This window comes from Vicugna pacos, chromosome 8 (genome assembly GCF_048564905.1).
Source record: "Vicugna pacos chromosome 8, VicPac4, whole genome shotgun sequence".
Classification (NCBI taxonomy): domain Eukaryota; kingdom Metazoa; phylum Chordata; class Mammalia; order Artiodactyla; family Camelidae; genus Vicugna; species Vicugna pacos.
Window position 1 is genome coordinate 68,129,602 of NC_132994.1, and position 23,001 is coordinate 68,152,602.

A 23,001-nucleotide genomic window follows, 5' to 3' on the forward strand; every position below is an offset into this window, starting at 1 on the left:
GGGTTCTGTCAACACAGGGCCATACACTGGTGACCCTATTTAATCTTTATCACCTCCTTGAGGCCCTACCTCCAAATACAGTCACATTGGCCGGGGGTGTAGGGGAGATGGTCAGAGCTTCAACATACAAATTTAGGGAGTATAAGTCGGTCCATATTATCTATTAAACTATTGTGTTCATTTAAAATACATAAAAATATACTCAAAAAGATGAGAATTTTAAAAGTAAAGACGAATAAGAACTCTGAGATTTCCTTCCCGCATCCCAGGGATCGCCTCTGCATATCCAGAGTCCACATCTGTTGTTCTAAACCGCGGACCGAGCCGATGACAGCGGTGTCCTAGAGGCTCGATCCACTGCCGGCTCGCACGTGGCCTTTGCCTCTAGCGCAGCCTCCGTATCAGCGTTTATAAAACGCTGGTTTCTTCTTCCCCTTTCTTCAGAAACCTGGGTCGCCAGGGAGGACAGGCCACCTGCCGGCTTGACCTTCAGGGATGCCGTGTCCCACCTTGACCTCTGCGTCAAGCCGTGGTTCTCCCCATGCCTCACTCGGGACCCCTTCCTCCCCTCTGCAGGTCGGAGCCTCTAGCTCGCCTCCTCACCCCTTCGCTGGTCATCCTGCCGCATTCATCCCTCCCTCCTGGGAGCTGTCCCCTCCTTTGCTACAGGCTCACCTGCCCTTCAGCGGTGCGACTTCCCCTTCTGTGGGCGCCATCTTACCCCCTCACCCGGATTACGGTCCCCAGGAGCTGAAGGTCCAGGCTTCTTTGGTTCACAGGCTCCCTGAGCCCGCCCACTGTCACTGCAGCGCGTCTCGGCCCTCCTTCCGGGATGGCACAGCTGCCAGGGCCAGATCCCGCCCAGTGGCCGTGGCTGGGCAGAGACAACCCTGCGGGCTGTGGGAGCAGTGACACCATCTGACTTGCTGATCACACATGGACCCGGGGTGGGTGTGCTAAGCCCCTCAACCTACTTCAGCTCAGCTTCTTGCCAGTGGTGTTTCCCAGAATTTGGTGATATATTCTTCTAAAACTTAAATAGAAGAAAAGTTGGCTGCTTGTTGGAAAGTCTCCTTGGAACTGCCGACTCAGATTCCCTTAAATACATGTTGACGAATGCAAGGTTTTTTAGCAAAGAGCCATCTCTTTAGTGCCCAGTGGGGCTCAGGACATGCGTGTCAATCATTCAGATGACAATTTCCTGGGCTGAGCGCTGGGCACTTACCCACCACAAGTCACCTGTGAATAGCGCACCTATTCCCAGAGAGCAGAGCTGGGACAGTGAGGATGATTTGAGGTGATGAGCACACAGGAAAAGGATGACTTGGAGCACGAAAAAGGCAGCAAGCCTGCAGCTGTTTCCAGGTCTTGAATTCCCCTTCAAAACTCATCAGCTAAGGCTGACCTGGGAGTTTTGTAACAGTGGACTAAAATGAAGATATCAACTCACTTCCTGAACATTATTTTTATGGCTCCGTGGCTGCAATATGGCCATCCAATTCTCAGATGCGTCCCCAGGGCCACGGGGATGCGCAGTCTTTGAGACCTGTTAGCTGAAACCCACTCTTGTCTGTGAAATGAGTGTGTGCAAGCTGTAAATTAGTGTCTTAGTCCACTTGAGGAGGGGGTTGCCCCCACCCCAATCGAATTGTTTAATATGTAAACAACACATTGCTTCCTTATGTACATGGTAAACTTGGCAGACTCAATGAACGTCAGAACTGTGTTCAGAGTTCAAGAGTCATTTCCTAGTAGAGCTATTTCCAGCAGCACGGGGTTCAGTGTCCTGAACCCAGATGATCTTGCCAGACCCTTTGGTTGCTACGCCGTAGCTAACAATACAAACTGGCACTGTGGGTGACACCCGCAAAATCTTCAGAAACCATACAGATGACCATCAGGTGACGTTTTTCAGATTCAAGTGTAGTGGAGAGGATAGCTCAGTGGTAGAATGTGTGCTTAGTATCCACGAGCTCCTGGGTTCAAGCCTCAGTACCTCCATTAAAATAAATATATAAATAACCCCCCAAAAAACAGATTCAAGTATAATTGCAACTATCCTATGACAGTTAGTTACTGAATTTTCTCTTGGTTTCTTCAGATTTTTGCATAATAGCTACCTGTGTCTCTTACACTGAAAGCAAAGGGCTGAGCTGGAAAGAGTGACGGACTTGGGAGGGGCCCGCTGTCCGCAGAACTCTCTGCTGGTTGAGTATTTCTTTGCAATTTTTGAGCCTTTCATCTTCACAAGAGACCTACAGAGAAAGAAGGGAGGGAAAGGAGGAGGGCAGGGGGAGGGGAGAGAGGGAAGGCGGGATGGAGAAAAAGGAGAAGAAGAAAGGAAAAGAATGAAAGGAAAGGAAGGAGGGAGCAAGGAAGTCCCCGAGTAATCGGAGGCGGTCTGGGGAGGCCGCCTCTCTGCGCCGAGGTGAACTCGGGACACGGCTTTCCCCGCAGCCTCCTTCCACTGCGGCTGCTGGCGGGGGCCGCGGGGACATTACAGATGGCACCAGGAAGGGAGGCAAGTGCCGGCCTTCCTCCTCGCCCTGGACCCCGGCAGAGGCCCGTGTGGGGAGTACCCACCGGGGCTGCCAAGGGAGGCATTTTCCTGGCCTGAGTCACACGGACAGAGCTGTGCTCTGCGAACACAAAGCAGGCACAAGAACAGAATGCCAGCCCCAGAAGGCACGGAAATGGCCACTAAGTGCCACCATGCGCACTCAGGCTCGCTCGCAGCGCCTTTATTCTGCGGAGCTGTCCTGGGCCAGGGTGACGCAGGCTGCTGAGGTTTTATCGAATGTCATCCCTCCTCACTGTTTTCTTTCAGCCCTGCTTTGAAGCCTCACGCTGCAAACTAGGACGGAGCTCGGAAAGTCTGTGTTCATCGCTGGGGCTTAATTAAAATACACCGAGCCCTGCAGAAACTTGTGGTTGAGAGTCATGGAAAATTTAGGGAATCAGAAACAGAGACGGATCCGAGGAAGAAAGATCTGGTTTTCTCTCAAGCATTGGGTTTCTTGCCTTCCATTCCCCCCACCAGACTCGCTGGATGCCTTCTTCAACGTAGGAGTTATTTTTCTGATCAAGGCTGAATCAATTTTATAGTTACAAGAACTTGGTATTTACTTACACAGAAGCGTTATCCAAGTGTTCGCACTATTTCATATTCTTTTTTATTGGATTAATTTGTAAGTGTAGATGTCATACACGCAGTACGTGGAAAGCAAGTAGGGGGCAGGGAATGGCTGTGAGAAAAACTAGAGCAGCCTGGCCCCTTCCTCATGGGGCTTCTTGAAGCTTTTGGTGCCCCTTGGTCCTTCTGCCATCACTTTAAGAGCATGACATTGAGCTCGGTCTTGAAAAGCGAATTTGACTTTCACAAAGTGTCAAGTAGTTCAGAAAAATAAATGATTTTGAATACTGTGCTTGTCACCAGCATCCAGTTATGTATATATAACTGAATATATGTCTCCAGTGGTGATGATGCAGCAGTGTTCCTCAGAGTGTGATACACACACGTCACCCCCACATGTCAAACTTCATTTCAGCAGCCCCATAAATCTGTCAGGGGAGTTTCACACGCATGTAGCCCGGAGGCGGGTCCTGGTTGACCTCAGGCTCTTGAGAACAGTGTTTCTCAACCTGCAGTTTCTGCATCTAACTCACCTGGAAGTACTTGTAAAAATTCAGATTCTTTAAGAGTTTGTTCAGGAGTCAGGTTCAGAAATACTCACTTCTAACAGGCACACGCTTAGTTATTTTTGTGCAAAGTAAAATTTTAAGAACATTAGTTGCCTGGCACTCTTGTCAAAATCAATGGAAAAGGCGTCAATCAATAGGTTGAAAGAAACCAATCTGATCCAGTGTTTGGGGGCAGGTCTATAAGAAGTTTTATTGGCATCACTTAACCCCTCCTCCCAAAAGCAATAAATATGATTTTCCTTCTGTCGAGCTGGCTGCGCCAAGGACCTTAGTCAAGTCATTTGATTTCTCACTCTCCTCACCTGCAAAGTGGGGGGTTGGGCTGAACGTTTGTATGCATCTTTTTAATTAACATCAACACACTAAGCAGGGACTTGCAGTGATGGCCAGTAGATGTATCCTTTCCTGTCCATGCCCCCCTCCCACATGCTACACAAACATTGGTCCCTAGGAGATTAAAGGCAGAGAGGAAGAAGAAATAGGATTTGCACAACAGAAACCTGTCTTAAGTAAATTATGCCTTCAGACTCTAAGTCTAATTATTTCTCTTGTCTTCCTTCTTCTATTGAATAATGCTCTTCTTTCTTCTGTTTAATAGTGATGGAGTTCATCATCCTTAAGTCATTCGTTCATTTATTAAGTCATTTATTGAACACTTAGGAGTGTCCAGTATATTCCAGGACAGGGCTACGTGTTGAGGATGGACATGAACAAACAGTCTGAGCTCATGTGGTTTTCCATCTACTAATATCAGTACATTTTACCCAAAATAGTTCATTGACACCCGTTTCAATCCTAGGTTCCTTCTCCTGAAAGGATCATATAAAAATATTTGAAAACCATAATGATGAAAAAAAGACCAGGTTTTTTTTGTTTGTTTTTTGAGCTATAGCTAAATGCTTCCATTTCAAACCTAAGTTTTTGAAGGACAAATCCCACACTGTCGAATATCACTCTCGTCCTCACGAGTAAACAGACAAAGCCCACAGCTGTGTTGTCTGTGCCTTTCCCATGGTCCGTAATGACAGTCCCTGGGAACAAGGCAAGACCGGTGGGACTTTTAAAGTTTTGGGTCTGCAGCAACAGAGATACTTATGTTCATTTTATGACACCTACCACATACCAGGTAATAAGTGTTTACTGATTCATTTCCTATTTTTTACAAATAACTTTCAGAGAATGGCAGTAAACGTTCAGAGGATAATAGGTGAAGAACTTTCCTTTAAAAATAATATTTCAAACTAATTTTCCCCTAGTTGTATTGAAATGTTTTAAGGACAAAATTCATGAAAAGGGTCATTGGATTTCAACAATTTACCTTAATCTGTCCATGTGACTTAAATGTTTTACATGAAGAGTTTACCTGGATTTATGATCTGCCACCCATCTCTTGGATTTAAGGGGAAAGAAGGGTGTTTGGATTTATCTTCATGATCAGCTTTTTCCCCTTCTTTTTTCTTATGATCAGTTTTATACTCAGGAGAGAACTGTGTCATGAGGTTCGACTATTGTTCATGTCACACAATTTGACTGGACTTCTAATTAAGGTTTACAGGTGAGTCCGCATAAAAGCTATGCGAACTTCTCTCCCACTCAGAGAAGCCGTGGTCGGACCCTGCCCTTGTTTACTATGAAGACACCATGAGTGAGTGTTGGAAGCTCCCTCCCCCAGCCGCAGAGGGGCCTCCCTGCCACTCCTCCTCCTCAGTTTAAAAAGACCCTTCTGGACTTCCCCATCACCGAGAAACTCATCTGTCATGCTTACTAAATTAAAACAACTCAAAGAAGTGGTTTTACTTTACTGTTGGCATAAAGTAACGCCCAAGGAACTTGCAGTGAGAGGTCCACGGTGAACTAACCCCCTTCCCCGGGACTATGAGAGGGAGGGGGTGTCTCCTGTCCCCCAGGCAGCCAGAAGCATCTTCCTCAGAAGGTCGGCAGAAACGTAAACTAATAATTACTTTAGAAGGCAAACCGTTGTGTCTGTGAGGAGGAAATGGCGCTGCTGGAACAGGATGTCGAGCCGGGCCTCCCCGGGCCTGGAACCCCTGGGCAGGCAGCTAGGAGTCCACTCAGGGCCTCCTCGGGACTCAGGATTACCTGGGTCTCCTGTTCCTGATTTCAGACTCTCCAGAAAATTCCCTGTGAAATGGAAATCCTGACTGGTCCTTTCTGGTGCATTCTTACTACGTGGTAAGGAGCTAATTTCATATAACTGAGGAAGCTTTTCTCAAAGAGACTACAACTGGCCTGCTGGAGAAAGTGTAAAAGACACGTGTGCAAAGTGAGAGGGTGGAGCGTGTGCTTAGCACGCACGGGGGCCTGGGTGCAGCCCCAGCACCTCCATTTAAAGTAAATGAATAAATCTAATTACCTCCCCGACCAAAAAAAACAGGCAAACAAAAACAAACAAACAAACAACAACAACAAAAACCACATATGCGGGAGATAGATTGGCATTGAATTGGAGAAAGACTCAGGAACTCAGCACGCAGCACTGGGCAGGGCAGTGTTCAGAAGCCGGTGCCGCCGGTTTATTTTCGCACTGAAAAATCACCTCCTTCAAAACCCTTGAGGATTCTCAAAATTCCATGTATATGTAGTAAATTACATAGAACACCAGACGCGCGACTCTCCGCAGCAAGCCCAGGGGGTAGGACTAGCCCCACTTTACACAGGATGAAACTGAGGCCAGAGGAAGAGGAAGTAACTTGCCCCAAAACCAAACAGCTAGAAAGCAATGGAAGCAGCATCGCTGTCAGCTCCGTTCGACTCCAGAGCTCACGACCGCGGTGAGTTTATGCTGTCCTGTCTCAGTGTGAATGATAAAGCGTCTGCTTTAGTTCATGACTGACTGATGCATCTTTCATGTATCCATTTTGATGAGCATATTTGGTACCGTGTCCAAATATACCTGCATTTTCTTAGCAAGGATGGGAGCAGAGAAGCTAAATGCACGCAGTCTGCTTGTCCTCTTCTTATCTGGAACATTCTCTACTCCTAACGTCCAGTTTTCTTCTCTTTGCCTTTTCACGACCACCAAATCAAGAGCCACATTTGTCCCTTTTGTTTCAATAGTGTCTACATGTTTTGGAGTAATCAGAAGACAAAGCTACATGAAAACATGATGAGCATTTTATAGTGGAGGTTGGATGGCAGAATTAAGCTTTCAAATGCACCATAATTTCCTGTTTGCCCTTTGGTAGAAGCTCTGAGGTGAGGTGATGTTTTACAAAGTAGCCTCATGTCCTTTTTTTTTTTTAATGGAGCTACTGGGGATTGAACCCAGGACCTCGTGCATGCTAAGCATGTGCTCTACCGCTGAGCTCTACCCACTCCATCCCTCCATATGCTTTTTAATGGCAACTCAGACACACCTTTAGATACAGATGTGCCACTTGGGCATCAGCTTAGGCTGTAGCCGTCTGAAAGCTGCCAGGCTGATGGAGAAGGCATGACTCTGAGCCCCCAGGCTAGGCTTATTTGCTTTCCTCTTGGGATAATAGGTTGCTAAGCATTAGGTTGAGCTGCCCCTCTCCCCCAGCTCTCGAAATGGTCTGGAGTAGGGTCAGCCTCACATCCATCCTACTCTAGACTGGAACTTCTTCCAAGGCAGGAACCACGGCAGAACACTTCCAGGGACCTGTGCTGTGTCTGGCACAGAGTCCACACTTATTAGTTGATGGATGAAGGTGTAAATAGATGGATGTATGCTATTCAAGCAAATGGAAGAGACAATGGCTTCTGGCTCTCAATATCACCCTGTTTTTGTGAAAATGTTGCCTTTGAAGAATGTTTCAGCTCATAGGTTGGGAACCCATGGGCCAGACTTTCAAACAATAAAAGAATTCAATAGAAGAATTGGAAACTCAGAAGATTTCCAAGAAATATGTCTCTGCACAGGTAAACTGAAAATGTTGCTTGAATGAAAGTCTTCCTGGTGTTCTCCCCCGTTACCGAATTCTTGGCATGTTAAGCTGGCCCTAAATCTACAGCCGTTGCTCTAAAATTTGGAGCTCCAAGTGAAAGCCATGCTGGAGTGTGTGCCAAATTAAATAAGCCATCGTGCCTAAACACGAATATAAATGCCCAAATGTGGAGATCGAAGTTTATTAGGACAACTCGTAACAGCTTGAACAAAGGGTGTGTAATAGTAAACATATGGTAATGACACTGAAGCCATTTCCCATTTAAAAAGAAAATTAGTACTTTGATAGATGATAACATACCCCATAATCATTAATCAAAGTAGTCTTCCCATTTTGCTCTCCTTTCAAACAGGTAAACGGTGTGATAGGTTGTTGCACATTGGACACTATGTTGCAATAAGCATTCATGAAAACACGGTGGTCCATGGGGAATTTTAAGAGCACCCACACCACTGCCTCCCAGGGGGTCTTTTCTGGATCTTGCACATGGTGCCTGGCAGGCAGAGGATCAGGCAGGGTCTCTTCTGGATCAGGCAGAGGTGTGTCCATGTGGGGGACTTCCTACAGCCTGTGCCAAGGTGTCGATTATATCCCATTGATTGCTATCTAGATCTGAGGTCTTTTCTCTCCAAGTAGGAAGTCTGAAAGCGTCTGCTCTCAGCCCAGCTCTACCACGTCATTATGGAAGAAAATTCAGCCTGATTTTCATGATATTTTAACGTGGAGATGGAATTTCCCCCTCCCCTTCACTCCCAGCGGCATCTCCTGCAGCCAGAAACAATCATCCCACTTTACTTGTTCTCTTCCCCTGGCACCTACCGCAGCCTGTCTGGTTAGATAGATGCTTGTGGGCACGTCTTGTTACATCTGAGGCTGCTTTAACTCTTCCCAGTTTCCTAATGTACACGTTTGCCTTCGCCCTTGCTTTGGAGGTCAGGAGACTTGGATTTGAACTCTGGCTTTACTATCTCTACTGCCATGGAAACTCGGACTAGTCATCTCCCCTCCCTTAGCTTTAGTGGTTTCATCTGCAAAACAGGGAGAATGACATTTCTACCTCAGTAGGTTGCTTTGAAGATTAGATGAGAGCATATGTGAAATGCCTCGCAGGCTGCCTGGCGCTGTAGCAGCCAATGAGTATCACCTGTCATCGAAGTGAATCCCTCGTGGAGAACCAAGGCTTGGTTCGAGATCTTTCCTCATCAGGGAGGAATTCTTAAGTGTCTGCTTTCAGCCCATCTCTGCCGGTGTTGCTGCAGCTAACATCCTTCTCCCAGAATCCCCCCTGCTCTGGAACAGTAGCTTTGTCGCAGCGTCCCCTACTCTGCCACCTTTCCTTGCCAGGGGGTCGGTGTGATGTGCTGATGGGTTTGTGTAATAAAGCTTGGAGTCACTTGAGTGACAAGTTCTTATATTAAGAAGATTCATCCAACTTGAGGCTGCTCCTTTCCTCCCTTCCTCACTCCTCCAGAGATCGGGAAGGAAAAATATGTTGTTATCCACATGGCATCAAATATTTCTGGGCAATGACTTTACACAAGATACCACACCAAGGCTGGAGGCATTTAAAAAGGAGTGTGAGGCAAGGTCCCTGCCTTTCAGGACGCTGTAGTCCCTGTGGCCAAGGTGGGGTACAGTATTAAAAGGCAGCTGATAATGCCAGGGAGCGGGTTGCTCTAAGTAGCAATGGAGTGGTACAAGGGAAAAGGTTAAGAGACAGGAAAGATCCAGGTGCCTGGAGGGGTCAGAGGGGAGTGATGGTTCTTAGCCTCCAGCAAGACCTTGAACAGGAATTTGTTGTCTTTGTTTTCTCTGTGTTGAAGAAAATACTCTGCGAGTGCTATTCTGTTTTTCAGGGAAGAACAATACCCCCCTTCTTTTTTTTTAAGTGAAGTATCATCAGTTACAGTGTGTCAGTTTCTGGTGCACAGCATAATGTTTCAGTCATCCATATACATACATAAATTCCTTTTCATATTCTTTTTCATTATAGGTTGCTACAAGCTGTTAAATATAGTTCCCTGTGCTCTACAGAAGAAACTTGTTGTTTATCTATTTTGTATAACAATCCCCTTGTTGATTGACTCTAGGAGGAATTAAAGAAGAGTCCCACAAAAAGGAGGGGTGATTTATGAATCCCCCCTGAGGACCTTCAACTTAAAGGTGATCAACTTGAGCAGGTCTTGCCTGAAGGCAAATATGACCCAGTCTAATGATTAGACCTAAAAAGCCATTCAACGCTGAATGATGTTTGTATAGTATTTCCAACAAAGACTAGAGGCACTTGGAGCTACAGCTCTAAATTTCAGTGTCAAGAATCTGGGTGCGAAATGTTTGTTTTAACGATATTTTTATTAAAATTGCATAAATACAGAAAAGTGCCCTGATAATAAGTTATAGTTTTGTGGACTTAGTTAAATGAACGCACCTGTGTAACCAAAGTCCAGGTCAAGAAAGAGACCGTTCCTAGAACACTTCCCTCTCCCCTGGCCCCCCAGAGTCACCAAAGGGAACCTCTGTCCTGACTCCTACACCATAAATTAGTTTCGCCTATTTTTGAACTTTGTATCAGTGGAACCACCTAGGACCTATTAATTTACGCCTGCCTTCTTTCTCTCAGCATCTCGTTTGTAAGATTCATCCAGGAGTTGATTCATTTACTATGCTGTATGGTATTCTGTAATCTACATGTGCCACACTTGATTTATCCATTCTACTGTTAAGAGACATTTGAATTGTTCCTTGTTTGGCCTATTTCATAGAAATAATGATGCTACAAACATTCTTAAGCCTACACTGTGCACATATAGGTGGATTTCTGCTGGGTACCCGCACTGGGGTAGAATGGCTGGCTCGTAGAATATGCATCTATTCCATTTCTGTGGTTACTGTCAAAAAGTTCTTCCAGAATGTCTGTATGAACTTACACTTCCACCAGGAATGTATGAGACTCGTGCACGTCCAGCCATTTGGAGAGTAGGTAGTAGGGTCTCTATTTCCCTAATGACCAAGGTGGGCATCTTTTCAAGTGTTTGTTAGCTATTTAAACATCTTCTTTGGCATAGTATCTGTTCCAATTTTTGCCTATTTTTTAATTGCAATGACTGATTTTTGAAATTAATTGATTCATCAGAGTTGATATATATTCCAGGTACCAGACCTTTCTGGGGTCGTTATTACAGACATCTTCTGTCTTGCCTGCCTTGTGATTGGAAAATGCCTCAAAGGGGAAAGGAAGCCAAATGTTGGGCTCCTCTCTCCAAAATTCCCTTTTCTCGGGGAATTCGGTCTAAGACCTCAGTGTCTGGGCAGCTCTTTGATGACTCCCGAGCTCATGAGTGTGTGTGCATGAGGTTTCATCCGGACTTCCTGCTAGCTTTCTGCATCAGCAGGGTTGGTCTAATATAAGCGGTTCATTGATCTCCAGCAGCTTGACGTCAGGAACGAGGCTTGGTTTGGGGCCTTTCAAAGGGAATCTGTAGCACAGAGAAGCACACCCAGCCGAGGGAAACACCGTTCCTGGGCTGGGGCTGGAGGGGGTGGGGCTGGGAGGAAGGGAGGATGAGAAATGCCTTGTGGCCTTCTTGTCCCTGGGGGTGAGGATGAAATAAACCAGAGAAAAGCTTGGGGATCCCAAAGATTAAGCCCACAGAAACTTTGGGAAGCCCCCATCCTGTGGAGCAGTGAATTGAAAACAAAACAAAACAAAAAAAGGAAAAGCCAGTGTTCGACCAAGAGCCAGGGGACCGCTCTCAAGTCCTTTATGCCCGGTGGCCCCAAGTGCTGTGGGAGGGGGGCTCCCCAAAACTGTCTGTCCCTCAGAGCAAGGCCTGGAGCTCGGCTGAAGATGGCCCCACAGACAGAAAGGGTCCTCCCAGTTGAGGTAAGACGGACTCCGGCTGTGGAGTCTGATTGCTGGGAGGGACTGGTGATGACACTGTTTGCTACAAAGACCAAGGTCGATGCCCAGGTCCAGGCAAGACGGGCTCAGGGAGACTGGGGCAAGTGTGCCCACCAGACGCCCCTCACACAGGCTGGCTTCGCCCTGCTTCCTAGGACCACGCTGCCACACCCAGCCTCCTCCTAGGACTTAGTTTATGTCCGGAGAGAAGAAGAAAAGGGACAGGGAATTGGGGAAAACCCTGAACTCACTAAATAAATATCTGAAAGAGATCGTTTTTAAACCAGAAGGGACTGAGTTGCTCTGGGGATGAGATTTATTATTCCTCTACTGTTATGGTTCAACTCACATCTCCTCAAAATACATGTTGAAGGCCTGGTCCCTGTAAGTGTGACCAGATTTGGAAAGCAGGTCTTTGCAGGTGAAATTAAGGTCAGACGAGGTCATTGGGGTGGGCCGTAATCCAACATGACCCGTGTCCCTCTCAGAAGAGATGCAGACTCAGAGGGAGGCGCCAGGTGACAATGGAGGGAGAGATGGGAGTGATGGGCCCACAAGCCGAGGAACTCCAAGGATCACAGGAACCACCAGAAACTTCCAGAAAGGCGAGGAACGGCTTCTCCCCTCTTCACGGAGATCGTGGCCCTGCTGATGCCGACTTCAGGCTGCCGGCCTCCAGAACTAAGAGGCAATACATTTCTGTTTTTTAAAGCCATCCAGTCTGTGGACTTTTTTAAAAATTTATTTTAATGGCAGCCCCAGCAAACGAGTACACTTCTAACTGGGAAGGGGGGCTGGTGAACTAGGTTGAGTCCAATTATGTGTAAAAGGAAAGACAATTAGATTTCCATACTTGTCCCCTTACTTGATCTGAAAGGCAGGCGTTGAGCCTGGATTCTGTTCCTTATAAGGGTCACCTTTTCTGTTGCCTCTGGGTCTGGGCGACCCTCTGCACCTGGTGTGTGAGCCCGGCTGTCTCCCCGGAAGAGTTCCCAGTTGACACGGCGCCCATGGCCCCCGGCACCTCGGTACACGGCTGGCCACAGCTTGCGCAGAGGCCTTGGCTTGTTCCGGGAAGTCAGCCGGAACCGGCTGGAGTCAGAATTTACGGCAACTCAGGAAAGAGAGACAGTTTACAACTAAGTGTACTTCACAGTAAAAAAAAAAAAAAAATAGCCCAGGTCAAAGTCTCCCCAGGAAGGGAGTTCGTGAAATTACACGGTGTAGCGACGGTATTTTCTCGCACACGTGTGCGCCTTCGGGTTCGACCCGCTGCGCTGACTGAAGGGCTCCGAGGAGTCTCCCCAGGTAACTTGCCCCGTTGCTCAGACGAGAGTCTGAGACCCATCATGTGTCACCAGTCCTTTGGTTCTCACAGGCGTCATCAGTTTTACAATTAAAGCACAAGCATCTCCCGAGAAAGCTCACAGCTGAAACTCTTAGCAAGCGCCCACAGCTACTTCCTGTGTGATGTCGGTCCTGAGACCCGGGCAGAGATGGGGACGCAGCAAGGAAGGCTATGGCCAGCCTCCCAGTTTAGCTGAGGGCGAGGTCAGCATCATCGCCGACAGCCAGCATTCAGTGAACATCCGTGGAGCTCAGTTGTCAGACGATGACAATGAACTTGGAAAGCTTGAACTCTGTCCCCAAAATGGAAAGGAGGGCGTTAATAAAGCCAAGAGTCGTCTTCCCTAGCAGACTGGTGGTCAGGTCCACCCACTCTGGGTCAGCTGGTCACTAGCCCTGTGACCATGGCGGGTTGCGTCTTCTTTCTAAGCCCCGGGTTAGTCCTCATCTGTGAAATGGGATAATAATGTTACCCACCTCATTGAGTGGTTACAAGAAGCAAGTGAAATGAATTATCTAAAGCAGTGATCCCAGCTCTGGGCGTGGAGTAAACACTCAAGAAATGTTAGTGTATCATTAATCTGTGACTTCTCTCTCCCCAGGTTAGAGGACAGTTGGGTTTCTTCATAGAGGGCTGGTTTTGTGCTAAAATCGTCTGGGTTCTCACACAGTGTCCAGGGCTGTGTGACTATAAATTCAGATATCAGTCTATCGAAGAGCAGTAAAGACCCCCACACTGGGCAGCGACCACACGGTGACACGTACTGTGTATTTTTCATGTTTGAGACTAAGCTGGAGTAAAAGAAAGGATCGGGATAAAACAAACCCCACAACTGTTTCTAGCTTGTAAAACACTTAGGTAGTGCTTACTGTGTGCTTTACAAATACAAGCTCATTATTAAATGAGCTTTACCCATTCTCATTTAAAATCTACAGGTAAAATCTATCATTCTCCCCATTTTACACAGGAGACATTGGAGACACTGAGGCATAAGTCATGTCCTGAGGTCACCAGGACAGTGTAAGAACTGGAATCTGGTTTGAACCAGACACTCTTGACTCCAGTAGGGCTGTTAACTCTTATGCTGTGCTGTGAGCAACACACACACACACACACACACACACACACACACACACCCCTTCCATTATGTCGTATCTGCTTTTCTTGAAATTGTGTGCTGGTCAGAGCTTTATAGATACTTCTTTTTTGGGGAGGGGAAGGTAATTAGGTTTATTTATTTTTTATTTAAATTTTTTTTTCCTATGCAGGCACTGGGGATTGAACCCAGGACCTCGTGCATGCTAAGTATACACTCTACCACTGAGCTATACCCTCCCCCCAACCACAGACATTTCTCAGGGGGACGGTAACCCCACCTGGGATGATAGAGGGTGATGTGGCCAAAAAAGGAAGGGAACTGGGTTTTGAAGAAAAAGGAGCCTCTGCTAACTGTGTAACATCTCCCGGGGGCAAAGCATGAGGGCAGGACACGGCATCTCTAAAGAGTTCTGAGAGCTTCCCTTATCTCTACCCGCAGAGGAGGCAGCCGACCAGCAAGAGACAGTGAGGAGGAGTTATCAACCATCAGCTTTTGATGAAAGAGGAGAAGAGGAGAAAGGAAGATCTTCCAAACCCAGTTATGTCAAACATGGTCACAGAAGAATCTTATGGGACAGATAGAAAAAAAAAAAAGAGAGAAGATTCCTGCCCCGTGAAGGCAAAGCATCCCGTTGCCACATCACTGAAGAAAGCTTTGCAAGGCGTGTGTGCACAGCAGGAGCTGCACACAGCTCGGCAAAGGACAGAGATGAGCCACTCGTGGAGCAGAGCCGGGGTGCCTGGGATGTTCCAAATCCAGAGCCGGTTACCAGGACACCCCCTCGCCACCCCTCCCCTACCAAAGTGTGCTGTCTAGTTAGGGAAGGGGCACTGGGGAAGGAGCGATAGTCCTGATGCTCTGGAAGCACAGAGCAGCTTCCACCCAGGCAGATGCCACTGTGGCTGGGTCCTGAAGCGCGCGGGTGTTACCAGGCGGTCGCTGCAACGGTTTGAGCAGAACAGATGGAAATGGTGGTGGAGACAGGAGAGGTTAGGAAATGCACTAGGAGGTGACAAGGTGAAGACTGGAGACCAAATGGTTGTGGGAATGAAGGGCAGGAGAGGTCAAAGGCGGCTCCCAGTAGCTTGGGACACAGGGATGTGGCTGACTGAGGTAGGAGGTGGCCTTGAGGAGGAGAAGGTCTGAGGAGGCACCATGATGGCAAGAAGGATGTGGCCAGAGACCGCCCTCCAGGGCGGGGGGAGTCAGGCTAGTGCAGAATCATTCTTTCTGGACTTTATTTTTTTGTCTTCCCCCACGAGTAAGTGTTTTAGTACTGATGAATCTGTGTCAGATTGGAAATGAGATAGGAACAAAAATGTAACTTTCTGTGTGGGTGGCATGGGAAAGAGGCTGGGGAGCAGTGGGGGCTCTGAGACTTAGTGCTTGTTCGTTGGCTTATTTCCAGCAGGAGTTGGTAGACGGATGAGCTAACTGCAGGTCTCCACCACCGCCCATCAATCACCTCTCTGTTCACCTTGCCCTTGGGACAATGCCGGGGAGACACTAGAGTTCCTCCAGTACTTCTCAGGACGGCTGGTTTCTCATTACCTCATCGCAGTGAAGAGAAGATGGGTTTCTCAACCACTTCCTTCTGCAGTTGGTAAAACTGGAATGCCCTCAGGTTTCTGTGCGAGCAGGTAGCTACAGGAGCCCTGATGGTAAAACAGAGTCATCCAGGGTGGGTGCATCTCTCAGTTACATTCTGGGTCCAGGTGGGACTCGGCGCCGATGAATAATATCCTCTTGTTGTAGAAAATTGTCCTTGGACAAAGACATTTTCAAAAACACATGACAAATGGGGTCCATCTATTTCAAAGGACCCAAGGTTGCTTTATAAATGCTCTCGTGGCCTCGCGGGCTAGGAGTATATATTTGCAGATGATAAAGACAGTCTTTGAGGCGAGAGGGAAACACAGAGCAGCCCCTGCACCCGGCTTCTGCTTCGTCTCCTCCTCTCAGGGCTGTGTGTGTAAAACCAGCTTGTCTGCACTGGGGAATTCCACCAGGGAACGTGAGTTTGCTGAGACTCTCATTCCAATGACATGGAATAATAATAAAATATGCAGAGTTTCCCATCCCTTCTTGGGAGAGAGGGACAGAGGTAGGGGAGAGGAATGAAGCTGATTATTCCAGAGGCATAAAGAGTCGACAACAACTCTGGTTTTTTCCTTTTTTCTTTTCGTTTAAAAAATGGTAAAACAGAAATATTTTTAAAACTCTTGACACAATAGCAGGGAAAAATTGTGGGCAGAAAGTTTTTTTTTAATTGAAGTACAGTCAGTTACAGTATGTCAGTTTCTGGTGTACAGCACAGTGTCCCAGTCACACATATACATACATATACCATTTTTCATTAAAGGTTATTACAAGATATTGAATGTAGTTCCCTGTGCTATACAGAAGAAATTTGTTTTTTAATCTATTTTTGTATATAGTAGTTAATATCTACAAATCTCCAACTCCCAAATTTATCCCTTCCTACCCCGTTTCCCCCTGGTAACTATTGATTGTTTATTATGTCTGTGTAGACGATTTCATTAATCCTGTAACTTTGGGATGTTGATGGTAGATTTAAAATCTAGAAGAGAAAATTTCAATGTCAGAAAGATTTAAAAAAAATTTTTATGGAGACCTGTTCTTTACAGTGTAAAGATACAAATCTCACCTCTTATAGAAAAGTTATATATAGTCCTACAGAAAACTATGTGTACTTTAAAAGCCTAGAGTGTGAATTTTAAAGTGTGTGGCTCATTTAAACTTTCTAATGAGAAAGTTTGGGTGAAAAAAATGAACAGTAGCCACAAGGTCAAGTTGTTATTGCTGTAACTTAAGACAATAGATTTACTGATTTATCTGTTAATTCAGTGAGTATTTCTATTATCTGCTAGACACAAAGTTTAAAAAGCAGATGTTTTTTCTGTGTGACACTGCTTCTCCATGTCACTAAAGTTTGTCAAGTCCTTTTTAAAAATTGCAATAATATAGGGCTGTTAAAAGAATCAAGTAAGTCTCTATATGTATTACATCAAGTATATTTATTCCATATATATATATATAAATACATGATATATATGACACATTTGATGAATACTTACTAAAATTGTTATAGTATACCCTAAGACTTTCTTTTGTTTTCTCTTACAATACATTGGACTCAGAAGAAATTGGCAAGCATATAAATCTGAGCTCAAGGTCAGGTTTTAGCTCATTTAATACCCCAGCTTTGAAGCTGAAACCCACAAGTTATACATCATAACCAAATTATAACTTTTAGAAGAGGCACGTAACGGATCGTGGGACTTCTTCACACTACACACCAGCACACCTACACAAATTTCACTTTCGAGGAGAAATCTGCTCCTTCTAATATCCTGGAGGGAATTTGTTCCCTAGGTAGTTTGATTTCAAAATTCACTTCTCTTGTAAACATCTTTTCTATACACCAGATGGCTCCATGCCAACAACCCTCAACTTCAGATGTGGCTTAAATTGTCTTTGTCCATGAGTAGAAGTTGATCTGTTTTCCTCCCTTCTGACCCATTTAGAACTGTGACATCCAAACCCCAAACCCCAGTCCTTTCAATAGTACTAACAAGCAGCCAGTTAGGAAGCCTGTGCTGGTGACAGCAGTGCTCAGCCAGCATCGTGAACAGGGCTGGGAGGAAGTGCGAGGAATTCAGGGAGAGTCCAACCAGAGAACCTGCGACCCAATTCCAAGTCCAAGTTTAATGGGACGAGGGAATTGAAAAAGTGGAGTTCAGGGCCATAAAGGGAAATGAGAGAAAAGGCATGCTCATATTTTGTAAGTTTTGCATTTCACAAAAAGTTTATGGGTTCAGCAAACACAATTCCTGGGCTGAGGGCTCCAGCGAAAATGGACGCCGGCCACGTAACCAGCTGGCGAGCAAGAACTGACTGGACATCTTTAAGGTATATAAGCATTATACTAGGTACTTTATTTTGATACAGAAAATATTAACTTTTACATTTTCTGATATGTTTATCAGACTAACTTTGTTTATAAATTATGACAAATAAAACAAACTTAACATCAGTTTTATCAACTTAGAACCATCAATGTCATGGGCATTTTTTTTTTAAGGCTGTATCTTTTGAGAGTGAAGTCCAAGGTTAAAAGTCTTTCACTGGGTCTTGGAGGGTGTCTGCATTTGGGTTACACAGGAGCCAGACCAGCAGATTGGCAGCTTGGGCTGATCCACCCAAAACTCGTTCACAAATGTAAGAGTAGCAACCTTTCCAGGGAGCACCGAACACCTCTATCTCCTCTTCGGAGATGCCTGGAGATGCTTCCCAGCTCAGGGATCGAGTGCAGGCATCAGCTCTGGCTAAGAGAGATTCTCTATGGGATTAAACCAGGTTTTTAGATCTGGAATCTTGAGCAATCTTCTAAACAAACATAGACCTTTTATCATGGGGTAGTAATCCTACCAGGCGACCTTTTGTCTTTCATTTTTCTTTCAAGGATTTATCAGTTAGACTCTAGTAACTTGTCAGCGGAAAGGAAAACTGATCAAATGAATCCAAGAGATAGAACAATCTGTCACCCGTGTGAGCAGGTGAGCCCCCCCCCCACCTCGCAACGACACATCACACACACATGTGACTGGTTTGAAGGCAGTGCAGGGTGGATCTCGATTTTGGGGTTCAACGCAGCTTTTCGGAATTGTAATCAGTCCCACTGCCTTCTTTCTTTCAGGAGTTTGAAAACGCCATGAAGTGACACGTGCGGGCTCCTCAACAGCTGAAAGACCCTTTTGTGTTCAGCTAAGTGACCTTCAGAAAGGAGAGGTGCAGCCATCCTCTGGACATCTCCACTTCTCCCAAGTTAGCCTGGCCTGCTGGTGAGCTGCCTACCTGTGCTGGGAGCCGCGTGGTCCCTGCCTGTCTCCTGAATCCCAGGGCGCTGGGAGGGAGGCTGCCGAGCCTGCGAACGTCCGGGGCGGGAAGTCACAGGAAAGCACTTAGTGGGAGGAACCATCGCTGGACTCCTCGTGCTCGCCCACAAACAGGCTGTAAAAGTGAATTTGAGCTCCGTGGAGTGGCATTGCCACTGTGTGTGTGTATGTGTGTGTGTCTAACGTCATTTCTGTGACCGGTGGGGCCCAGGCGGAGGCAGAGTTTACTTGGCAAAAAGATTCTCTTCCTTCAGGTACTGGGAAAGAGTGAAAAGAGAGCAAAAAAACCAACTTCCAAAACAAGCAAACAAAACAAAACCCTTCAAAGCTAGAAAGGCAGCTTAAGAAGGCACCTTTCCACGTAGGACTTAGGGCAAGGATGACTTGTTTGTTTGTTTGTTTGTTTAAGGATGACTTGTTTGCTGAAACCATCGACTCAGTGTCCTGCTAACAGAAAGTCCAAGAAAATACTGCCCAGGACTAGAAAGATTGTGGGAACAAGTCTCAATTCTAACATTGCTCGATACCTTCCAGGTGCCAGAAAATGGATGCAGTTACCGGGGATAAAAAGAGAAGTGGGCTGAATCCTTACTTCAAGGAGTCTGAGTAATTGAAGTAGGAAGATTCTGCAAGAGACTATGACCACATGGTTATTTCTCAGGAGTGGGGTGACAGTTAATATGATTTTTTAACTTTATAGGAAATAATAGGGTGCTGTAGTTGAAGACGTTTGGTGGCTGTGAAGTGAGTGGATGGTGAGGACAGTGGGGCTGCCTTTTTAAAACCAGGTTGCTCTTGTCTTTACCAGGGGTGGACGTTTGAATTCGTCTTTGGGAGTAGATTTGCTTTAATTGCACCTTGGATTCTTCTACAGGAAAGCTGATCCCTGCTTTATAACGAAGTTGACCCCGCATAACCTCCCCATCGCCCCGAGCGCCCTGGCTTTTCCCTCTGGGGTTTTCTCTGCCAATCTGACCCCACCCGGTGAGAGTTCTGTCTCCTTCCGGTCTTCCCCTTCCGGTCTTCCCCTTCCGGTCTTCCCCGCAGGCGTTTCAGCCAGGCCCAGGGCTAGACTTTATTTCTCTGCACCTCTTATGTCTCAGAGCACACCTCCAGGTCCAAACTCTGTTCTGAATGCTACTCCTGTATATGTTCCGCATACCCTTCCCAAATATACCCTCCAGTCTCTCCTCCCCCACCCCCACTCAGCTCAGCTGGGGCTTAAAACCTTTCAGAGGTTTCTCATTGTTCTAAGGATAAAATCCAGAATTCTTAACATGCCTACAAGAGCATGCATGACTGCTTCTTGGCGTCTTTGGCCTCATCCTCTGTTGCTCTGTCCTTACTCCCTTCCCTTCGGATGGACCCAGCTCCGTCCACATCAGAGCTTCAAAGTCACCACTCCCCTTACTGAGAATGATCCAATTCAAGCCAGCCTTCAGAGCACAGCTAAAATGCTGCTTTCTCCAGTAAGCCCTGTCTGATCCCTTGGAGCTGGGTTCACTCTCTTTCTTACATGCTGTGCATCTTTAGCAGAGACATAAAAAGGACTATTTGTGAAATTTGTTGACTACCTATCACCCTTTCTCCGACTGTAACAGTTACACCGATTATATCCATGCTGCCTAAGACAGTGCCAGGTGCGGAGCGAAGTCTCCGTGAATGGATGGGGGAGCGAATGAGTTAAGGTTCCCAGCACTCAGTTTCTCTTCCTGACTTGGTGTGAATGTTCATCTTTACTGTAGACCAAGATGCACCTCTGCAGATGATTTTTTATCTAATAGAGTGGGACTAAGACTGAGGGTGTGGAGAAGTTTTTTCTCTCTCTCATAGGCCCTGATGGCGCTGCAGCCTGGACTCTGGTGGCGGGGTAGGGGACACGCTGGTTCCCTGGATGGGGCTTGGGCGAAGGAGAGAGAGGCCCTGGGTGGCTTCACGTCTTTGGGACTATTATTTGTTTTTCACTTTTTTTCTTTTCCCCTTCTGTAATTCCCTTCTGTTTCCCCAAGACTTCTGTTAAATTCTGTGACCCTCCCCTTGGGCATAGCTCTGCTGAGAAACTAGGTGAGGAAGACACTGTGCCTCCCCCTGGAGGCAAAGCTGTAGGAGGAAAAGCTAAGAGACAACTTGCAGCAGGGGGTGTGGGAGTCAGAGCACAAGCCAGCCGAGGGAAGAAGGGCCAGCAGGGCGAGATTGGTGGAAATGATAGGATTCGTCTGGAATGTGCAGGCATCTTTTGGGAGGGGAAAGCGGACTATGCCCAGACTCTCTGAGGTTACACAGTGTGCCAGTCACTGCCTCATCGCCTGTCAGCTCCAAATTCATCCTTTTTGCCTTCTCTGGAAAGAGGGATCTGGGCCTTTCATATAATTTCCTTTGCCAGCTGGCTTGTTAAACTTCATCAGCACCAGGCGTGGGGGAGGCATGGCAGGAGGACGGACTTCTGCCTGCCGGTTGCCCTGCTCTTGCTTGCTGCCTCCTGCATTTGGGGCAGTTTCTCCCGCACTAGGATCCTGCAGTGCAGGGCAGCCAGTAGTGGCCACCAGCTTTTTCTGGTATCTCGCTGTTCGGGTGGTTTTGCAATGAGGTGCTTCCATGAGACACCTCCCTGCAAACAGCTTTCCCCCACCCTAGAAGGTAGATTATCAGCAAATTTCAGACAGTTGATTTCCAGCAAGTTTCACTGGCATGATACCACAGTGACTTCTCTGCCTCTTAGTGAGCCACAGCCATGCCCTCCCCAACAGGGTCTGGGTCTCAGCCTGGGGTAGGGCAAGGCTCATCCCTGGGTGCTCGCTCTCAGCCCCAGGGTAGTGGCTGCTTTTAAAGATTTTACATCTGCTTCTCCTGTTTTCTTTTGAGTTCTCTTTACTTCTTGTCAATCCCTCATTGCTCCAGATTCTGTTATAGTTAATAGTTCTTTTTTTTTAATTTTATTTTTTATTAAAGTATAGTTGATTTACAATGTGAGTTTCAGGTGTACAGCAAAGCGATTCAGTTATATATATATATATAGATATCTATATATATATAGATATCTATATATATCTATATATTTGGATTCTTTTCCATTACAGCTTATTACAAGAAACTGAGTATAGTTCCTTGTGCTACACAGTAAGTCCTTGTTGTTTATCTATTTCATATATAGTAATGTGTGTCTGTTAATCTCCAACCCCTAATTTATTCTTCCCCTCCCTTTCCCCTTTGGTAACCATAGTTTGTTTTCTATGTCCATGAGTCTATTTGTTTGTAAATAAAATTTCTATTTTTTTTAAGATTCTGCATATAAGTGATATCATATGATATTTATCTTTCTCTGTCTGACTTCACTTAATATGATAATCTCTAGGTCCATCCTTGTTGCTGCAAATGGCATTATTTCATTCTTTGTTGTGGCTGAGTAATATTCCTTTGTGTATATATACCACAACTTCTTTATCCAGTCACCTGTAAATGGGCATTCAGGTTGTTTCCATGTCTTGGCTATTGTAAATAGTGCTGCTATGAATATTGGGGCACATGTGTCTTTCTGAGTTATTGTTTTCTCTGAATAGTTCTTTATATTAAACATTTACTGTCTAACTGCTGTGTGGTTTCTCTCCTGATTGGACTCAGACTTACTGATACACATTGAATGGGGGCTTAGACTTGTCTATCAAGGGGGGGTGTCCCAAGAAGACGGGGGGAATAGAGAGACATTTGGGTTCTATGTATTTTCCCAAGTTTGTGCAATGAACATATTACTCGTATTATCAGAAAAAAATTTTTTTGAAATAGTGTGAAAAAACATAATACATGTGGTCAAGGTGAAGAAATATACAAAAAAGACCACAGGATTGGAGGTCTGTGCTAAGGAGGAAAATCTCCTTCGAGGAGGTGATGCTTGAGTTGAGAACTGGAGAGTGAGTAGAGGGGGAGGCATTTATTTCCCCAGGCAGAGCCATCTGTGCCCAAACTGGGACAGCACCAGGGAGAGCCCGTGGGGTGGAGAGGGGTCAGTGTGGACACAGACTGCAGCAGCAGAAAGTAGAGAGCCAGGTCTGTCTGAACACAGCAGATCTTTGGGGCGTCACTTAAAAACTGCAGGTGTGTGTGGGAAA

The 23,001-nt window shown here is 46.2% G+C and overlaps 1 protein-coding gene across 3 annotated transcripts in view; it reads left to right on the forward strand.

Moving 5' to 3' along the window:
* Window positions 1–22,483, forward strand: part of SCAF8 (SR-related CTD associated factor 8) — a 200,908-nt gene extending 178,425 nt beyond the window's left edge. For 2 of the 3 annotated variants that reach the window (XM_072966091.1, XM_072966092.1), the window contains one exon: window positions 14,418–14,466. The gene's annotated coding sequence lies outside the window, so the exon portion shown is untranslated. Of the gene's footprint in view, window positions 1–14,417 lie in introns of all 3 variants that reach the window. The other variant, XM_072966093.1, reaches the window with a different exon arrangement.
* The last annotated feature ends 518 nt before the right edge of the window (window positions 22,484–23,001 follow it).